This window comes from Rhagoletis zephyria, unplaced genomic scaffold (genome assembly GCF_001687245.7).
Source record: "Rhagoletis zephyria isolate East Lansing unplaced genomic scaffold, Rhagoletis_zephyria_1.1 Rzeph_scaffold_01412, whole genome shotgun sequence".
Lineage (NCBI taxonomy): Eukaryota > Metazoa > Arthropoda > Insecta > Diptera > Tephritidae > Rhagoletis > Rhagoletis zephyria.
Genome location: NW_016158496.1, coordinates 100809 through 109119, shown reverse-complemented (window position 1 = coordinate 109119; position 8311 = coordinate 100809). Strand labels below are relative to the sequence as shown.

The 8311-nt window shown below is 34.2% G+C and overlaps 1 protein-coding gene across 5 annotated transcripts in view; it reads left to right on the top strand.

Annotated features, from left to right (window-relative positions):
* Nucleotides 1-302: 302 nt before the first annotated feature.
* The window catches only part of shf (WNT inhibitory factor 1), a 104953-nt gene continuing 96944 nt past the window's right edge, over nt 303-8311 (top strand). For 3 of the 5 annotated variants that reach the window (XM_017617452.1, XM_017617453.1, XM_017617450.1), the window contains exon 1: nt 304-413. The gene's annotated coding sequence lies outside the window, so the exon portion shown is untranslated. Of the gene's footprint in view, nt 414-470; nt 494-8311 lie in introns of those variants that run through there. The other 2 variants (XM_017617454.1, XM_017617451.1) reach the window with 2 other exon arrangements.

Below are 8311 nucleotides of genomic sequence, written 5' to 3'. Positions count from 1 at the left end.
ATTTTTGAAAATATTTTGAAAATCACTGCTCTATGGGGTATAATGAAATACGACAGCGATGGTGTCATCTTCAAACCAGCAACACCAACCACTTTCGCTCCCATCGCTTCGAACTAGTGCAATGCCAATAGAGAGCATTGCCGACTTAACAACATCGACGGTCTGTGATCACCGAAGCAAACTTCCTCCATACACATCGAGTTGGACAAAGCAGCTAACGACGTCGCAACCAACCACCATTACCACCAGTCAGACAGTCGCCGCATTCGCACACGCGTACCTTAATAACAGCAGTCAGTATTAACTTGAGTCCAAGACGGTGTGAACGCGAACGTGTCTTGATCGGATCGACGCATCGACCGATTGCACCGATAAGTGGCTAAAAACATTTAACAGTACGAAACTTGAAGCGGGTAAATCGAAATTGGTGTTTAGTTGAAATTCTACTTGGGGGCAAAGCAAAAAAAGCTCTGGTTAAGGAGCATCATTAGCTGTAAGGTGTAGCTCTGAAGCGTTTTGTCGCACCGCAATGAAGATTGCGAGACGTGCAAGGAGTGTGGCGGTATGAGTACAGTGATCAAGAAGTGGTAGAGTGCGGCGACAGAGGTGCTGGGTCGAACGATGGCCTGATGTGGTTTTATAAATTTTGTGCTGTGCGAAGAGTGTGTAAAGTGTCTGCCATGGTGTTGGCCATTATTGGCAATTTTCTTGCCAATCTGGGAAGGGCTCAAATAAAAAAGCCTACATATGCATACATCTTATGCATCTGTGCATATACATACATATATTTATGCACATAAATAAATATATACCTGTATGAGCGCATACATAAATTCATACATACCTACATACATAGTATAAATATAGATATGTACATCCATAGATAGATGTGCATTGACTTCAGCAAACTTTGTATTGGGTATATGTACATAAATACATGCCCACATATTTAAGTACGAAATGCTTATTTGGTAAATAATTAAAATTCTATTGACTATAATAAAGCAAAGAGTAGTAACATGTGAAATGAATTAAGTAAACCCAGCGCTGATATGCTGTGCAATTCGTAATTTTTGCAAGCAAAGAATCTCGTTATTTGTTTATGTTACTTCTATTCTCAAGTTTTAAATTCCATCTCATGTTTTTTGTTTGCTTTAGCGGCTTTCATGCAGTTAATGTGAGCAGGAAATAAACAAAAAATCCATATTGCACACATTTGCGTATTCATAGGCATCCAGCCACTTGCACATTTTTACATACACATTAGGGATGCTAATTTTTTCCGGGATTAAGATATTTATTATTTTTCAAACGACTTAACATGAAAAAATTGCATCAATATGGTTTGAGAAGCTCTCCTACCATATAATAAAACGGCGTATTCTGGTTTTCGTACGAATCGAAAATTTGAAATTTTTGAATACAAAATGATAGGAAAATTTCATGATTTTCGATCCGTAAGAAAACAAGAATACGCCCCAATAAGTAAATGGGCTTGAAAAATAACGAAACGAAAGACAGTAATTGATTTTATATGCATTTAATAATAATTTAGCTTGTACATATCTGATAAAGTAATTTAAGGTATGTCGAAAAAAGCTCGAAGCAAAAAAAAAAATTAAATCAAAAAATTTTATTTTCTGGTTGAAAGAAGTTTATAACACTAGTGGCAGAAATAAAAGAAGCGCCTTAACTCGACCAGTTTTGTCTATATTCCTTTGCAATGTAAAACAAAGATATAGGTACCAAATGAAATATTTTTTTTTTTTTGGTTCATTAGGACGAATAGGAATTGAAAGTGCCCCTTTAATCTACTTTATTTTTTAAGCTAATAAAGTTAGTCCTAACATATAATTTTTTCAAAAGTAAGAATTGCAAAATTTCAAGGATATTCAAGGATAAAATTATAAAGGGTGTCCCTTACGCACCAAAAAATGTAATGTGAATAAGGAAAATGAATTAGCAACAAGAGTTTACGGGATGTACATAGCTCAGTGGTTAACGCTTCTGACTTTGAGCATCGAATTCGCAGGTTCGATTCCTGCTGAAGTCTAGAAAAAAAAAGAAGTCTGATGAGGAGATGTGGTGATCTCCGAAATAGTGCTATAACTTCTACCGCTTAGACTTTGTTGCTTTTTCAATTTTTCCTAATAAACAATCGTGGTACAAAGCTCAATAAAAATATTAAAAATAAAATGTTAACAAGCCACAATAACATTGACAAGTAATGTGTTTTAACTCACCAGAATATTCTCTTTCATTTGATACACATACTGGCTTTTAAGTACATACAGCCAGTCAATAAAGTTTAGGTACAGCGAATTTTTTACAATATGGGCAACTATTTTTTAAATATTTTATTTTTCGATAATTTTTATAAAAATATGGTCAATTCTACAACAAAAAACCCAAAAATCAGGGTTCCGAACCTTGTGCAAAATTAAAGAAAATTCCGCAAAATTTCATTAAAATATTGCACTTTTTATTTGCGCTCTCTAGAAAGAAGTTGGGTATGCAGTTTTTTAGCCTATTCAATTTTAGTATAACAAAGTGCAAGTTTGTGGTGGCTAGGACTTACCATTGATTTTTAGGAATTTTTTTTGTTGAAGGTGTCGCTTATTTTCTCCATATAAAATAATGTTTGATAATTTTTTTATATGGAAAAAATATGCGACACCTTCAACAAAAAAATTTCCCAAAAATCAATGGTAAGTCCTGGCTTCCTCATACTTGCACTTTATTATACTAAAATTGAATGGGCTAAAAAAAACTTCATACTCAAATTTTTTCTAGAGAGCGTAAATAAAAAGTGAAATATTTGAATGCAATTTTGCAGAATTTTCTTTAATTTTGCACAAGGTTTGGAACTTTTCTTTTTGGAGTTTTTGTTGTAGAATTAACCATATTTTTATAAAAAATTTGCAAAAAATAAAATATTTAAAAAATAGTTGCCCGTATTGTAAAAAATTCGCTGTACCTAAACTTTATTGACTGACTGTATATTGCACTGAAATTTTTAAATAATTTTTTTAATCACTCATATCTTTTAAATTTCAAAGTTCTTTTAAAAAATCCTGACGTCAGAGAGAAAAATTAAGAACCGTAAGGTATTATATCTGTGTTCGTTTGGAAAAGTAGCTTATGTCGAAACGCTGGCTTTAGTATAATACGTCATTCCCTTTATTCTTTAAACGACAAGGAATTTTTGGATGAGACTTAACAAGAATATTGACTTGCTAGTATTGGAACTATTTCTTGCACGTTTATTTGCCAAAAGTTTTTCAACGGCTCAGTGCCGTATGCAGTATGCAGTATACTGCGAATGCCGATTTATACTAAAGCCAGCCTTTCGACATAAGCTACTTTTCCATAGGAACACAGATATATATGTGTATTGGGCTACACATTAACAAAAACAATGTTAAATATTAAATAAACAAAAGTAATATAGGCAAAACTGGTGGACATAAAGCGTTTCTATTATTGTCACCAGTGTTAATTACAAATCCCGGAAATCCCGCTTTGGCCATTTTTCCTTTTTAAAATACATATTTCTTTTCCACTGTGTTGTTTTTTATTTTATTCGTTTTATAAACACATACGCAAATTGAGATCGGAACATTACCCGCAATTGGAGAATGAAAATTGGCTTTCTGACTTAATGTTCTTTACCGATATGATGGAACATTTGCAAAACTTGAATTTGTCTCTACAAGGAGAGAATAAAACTGTTTTTGATAGGTCGCACATTATTTTAAGTTTTGAAGCTAAACTACGTCTTTTTATACATGATCTCAAAAAAAGAATATTTCATCATTTTCCATGGCTAGAAAAAAATATTGCACATGTCAAAGAGGATAAATTGGACCCCTATGTCGCAAAACTACATACATGATTTAAAGCAGATTTTGAAAAAAGATTTGCGGATTTGAAATTATTTAAATGTACGTTTGCATACTTCAAACCCCCTTTTTATGTAACATAATTTAGGATGAATTTACAATATCCGAAATACATGCATTGCCATTGTTTTAATTCTGGCAACAAGTACCAGATTTAAAATATCCGCTGTTGAAAACCGCTGCGTGCCGTGTATTTAAATTTTTGGTACAACGTATAACTATGAATCTGTACTCTACAATAAGTTTGTTCGACACGAGCGAAACAGTTTCCGGGCAGAAATGTAAAAGAAGTCAATTTGAAATAACAACCGTTGTTTGTTGACATCCGATAGCAAATTTTGTAACATAAAAAAATGTAAAATAGCACTAAAGGTTCAGAGATGTAGTTATTTACTAATTTTATTAGCTGTATAATAAGATAAATACACATAAAATCATTGTTTAGAAATGATTTTTTGATTCCGAACGCGAAAAGTGGTTTTTACGTTCCTCACGCTCTGGACACTTTTGGCGCGAGTTGACACATTTTTGACACTTGCGAGAGAGTAATTATTTTTACGCTCTAATTACCGAAACCGCCCGGAAAGCATGTGGAACAAACCTAATAAGAGGTTTTTTCCACACGATCCCGCGGGAAGGGCTGCCAACGTGGCTCAAACCGTGCCATTTTTGGCCCTATTTTGCATTAAATGGCACTTAATTTTTCAATTTGGTACAAAGTGCCAATATAACACTTTTCAAAAATAGTAATATTTAAATTAATTTTTGTGAAATCCATTGCGTGTACTTCTTTTTCTCAACTAAAATTCTCTAATTTCTAAAGATTATTCAACTAGTTTATCTTATTTTGTCTTTGCACTTTTGTTTTAGAAATGTGGTTCATATTTTATTGCTTAATAGGATGGATCGAAAAGGATGGCACCTTTTTTGGGACTTTTATTTTTCTATTTGGCCCATTTTGGCACTTTTAAAAACTTGTTTGAGCATCAACCACACAAGGTTTGTAATCTACCATATACTCCCGTTTTTGAGTAGTTTTATTTTTACTCGCCAAAATTTTCTTTAAAAAGTTCTCCAGCACTAAACACAGTAAGGCTGCTCAGGATTTTGTGCATATCGATGGAATATCGACCTATCTCGATCATATGTACATAGAGTGCTGCGAATAATTATAAACAAAAGCGAAATGCTTCGCAGAAATTGTGGTATTTAATTAGAAGAAGTTTTAAAAACTTAAGTTAAAATTATGCATTTAAAAAATAACAGGAATCGTATGACTTCTTCTTCTTCTTCTTCTTCTTCTTCTTTCTTGGCGCTGTAACCGCCTAAGCGATTTTGGCCGAGTTCAGCAAAGCACGCCAGTCGTTTCTTCCCTATGCCAACTGACGCCAAGTGAAGCCAAGTCCTTCTCCACCTGATCTTTCCATCGCAGTGGGGGCCTCCCTCTTGCTCTGCTACCACCAGCGGGTTCCGAGTTGAATACTCTCAGAGCTGGAGCGTCGGTGTCCATACGAACGACATGACCAAGCCAGCGGAGCCGTTGTATTTTAATTCGCTGCACTATGTCCATATCGTTGTAAAGCTCATACAGCTCATCGTTCCATCGTCTGCGGTACTCGCCGTCGCCAACGCGTAAAGGCCCGTAAATCTTCCACCAAATCTTTCTCTCAAACACTCCAAGAGCCGCCTCATCGGATGTTGTCATTGTCCATGCTTCTGCGCCATATACCAGCACGGGCATGGTGATTGAGTGGTTTTCGTACGTCGAGAGAGGACTTTACTCCTGAATTGCCTACTGAGTCCAAAGTAGCACTTGTTGGCAAGAGTGATTCTGCGATGGATTTCAATGATGACATTATTATCGGTGTTAATGCTGGTTCCCAAGTAAACGAAATTCTCTACTTTCTAAAAATTGTAACTGTCAACAGCGACGTGGGTGCCAAGGCGCGAATGTGCTAACTGTTTGTTTGATGACAGGAGATGGAATCGGATGACTGCCATCAGAAAATAGTTCTTAACTCAAGACTTAGCCTATTCGAAGAAGACTTTCGACCAGGCCTTTAAGAGTTTTAGTAGGCTGGTTCCGCGAGCTTGTTACGCTTTCATTAAGCTTATCAAAATTTTCAACTGACGGCTTCTCCGGACCATAAACTTTCCTTGTGTGAACTTCCCCCACGTTATCAATAGGTTTCAAACTACGGCCAAGGTAAAAGTATGATACCAAAGTCATTGAACGAATTTTTGTAGGGCTCCTCATTTTCGGAAGTGTAAAAAAACCAGGGCTGCAAATCATTCCAAAAGTCAATACGGTTCGAACCGCTTAGAAAAATCTTGTACCAGTAGAAGAACCGGTTCATGAGTATACACCGGGGTTTGTTTAGGTTCAACGCGTAGAATTGTTTTACTAATGGTGATTTCGTTTCTTTCAAAAAATTTTTCCCGTATCCGGTGCAAAATTGGTTTGATGTTACACTCAACCCTGTAAAAAGGCATGTTTTGCCCTCTTGTCCTTGTTTGGGTCACGCATGTCATAAAATTGTCGTTTTAAACAACCATCTGATTTCCAAGGCAACCATCTCCCCTGACAAAGCTTCGCAGGGCAGAGAATGTGCCCTTTCTGCCTTACAAGAGTGTGACATCTTAAGAAACGAACACAAAATTTTCTCACCCTTTGCCTTTAATTTAGAATCGAACACAAAAAGAGAAAAGGGCAATCAAAAGGCGACATTTTTTGGTAGAAACGAAATCACCATAAAAGATATCACAAAAATATGAGAATTACTATGTCGACGGCTGAGTTACCCTATCTCGGCTGCCGGTTCGGAAACGCTCTATATTGGCAAGTGGATGAAAAATCACCTATTTCAGAATTTCGTTGAAGAACACCCTGTCTCAGAAAATGGTTCACTGAGCCGATAATATACATATCACACACCGTCGTTTTGGACCGAATTCAAAATGATATTGTTTGCCACTTATGTTTATTTATTAATATTTCAGATTTTTCTATTAAAATACAGTTAATTCGCTAACAAATACCATATAAACCCAAGCTGAAAACTTTGTGGAACACTGAAAAAAATCTTCAAATTATTATCCAAAATCCAAACTTTTTTCTCAGAAGTGTTAAAATAAATTGTGTTTATTCGTTATATGAAAGCAAATGCTGCAAGAAATTCTAAAAAATCAATGGTAATTTTTAGCCACTTGAAACAGACACTAAAATTGAAAGGGCTATAAAACCGTATACTGAAAAAAGTTTGAATTTTGGATGAAAATGTAATGAGTTTGTTTTTTCAGTGTTCTACAAAGTTTTGAGCTTGGATTTGTTTATATGGCATTTGTTAGGGAAGGAACTCTGTTTTAATTGAAAAATCTTAAAAATTAATAAATAAACATATGTAAGTGGTAAACAATATCATTTTGAATTTGGTTCAAAGTGATAGTCCAACACTGTACATCTACGTTTACCGTGTAAAAAACAAGCATCGACAGGGCTGATATGGAAGTTACGTCAGTTACCCTCATCGTCAACTTCCATTAAAAACAGATAAATTTGATTTTGTCGACAAATATTCATAAGCGCACATAAAGTTTGTCGCTTATAGCTCCATACAAATTTTAAGCGTATATACGTATTTATGCGTGTGAAAAAAACACGCGTAATGTTTATCAAAACTTTGCTTTGTTAATTACAAAAGTTATCATTTCAATGAGTTTTTGATAATAAAGTGAATTATGAATGAATGACGGTAATCATTATGAGTAAAATAACTTAAATCAGCATTTAATCGTTATTTTATAATTTTTATTTTTTTCGCTTAAAACTAATTATTATTGAGTTTTATTTTTTCGCTCAACGGAAATAATTATTATTTGAATTTTTTTCCACCACAAATAATAAGTATTTTATGATTTTTATTTTTTCCCTCGGAAATAAAAATTATTATTGAGTTTTATTTTTTTTCACTTAAAAAAATGATCATTTATGAAATTGAAACAGCCATACAGACGCAATCTACTGATATTTTGACCGGAAAATTTTGGGACTTAAGGCTTTTGTTAGAGTGTCGCTACATCTGAAAAGAATACGTCAGAAATCACGCTGGTATAGCTTTTGAATATTTTGAATGATCATTATTCTTAAGTGAAAAAATAAAACTCAATAATAGTTATTATCTTTGAGCGAAACAATAAAAATAATCAAATAACCATTATTTTTGATCGTAAAATAAAAATCAATTAATAACACTGGACCACAAATTTCAACTTTTTCTCTTTACCAGAAACGCCGTTATGAAATTCTTATGTAAAATCACCCCCTGATTCCGAAAATCAAGGTTATTTTTAATTCTATGGTACCGTTTTTGAGATATTTGCAATTTACCGTTTTTGCAAAAAAAAAAAAA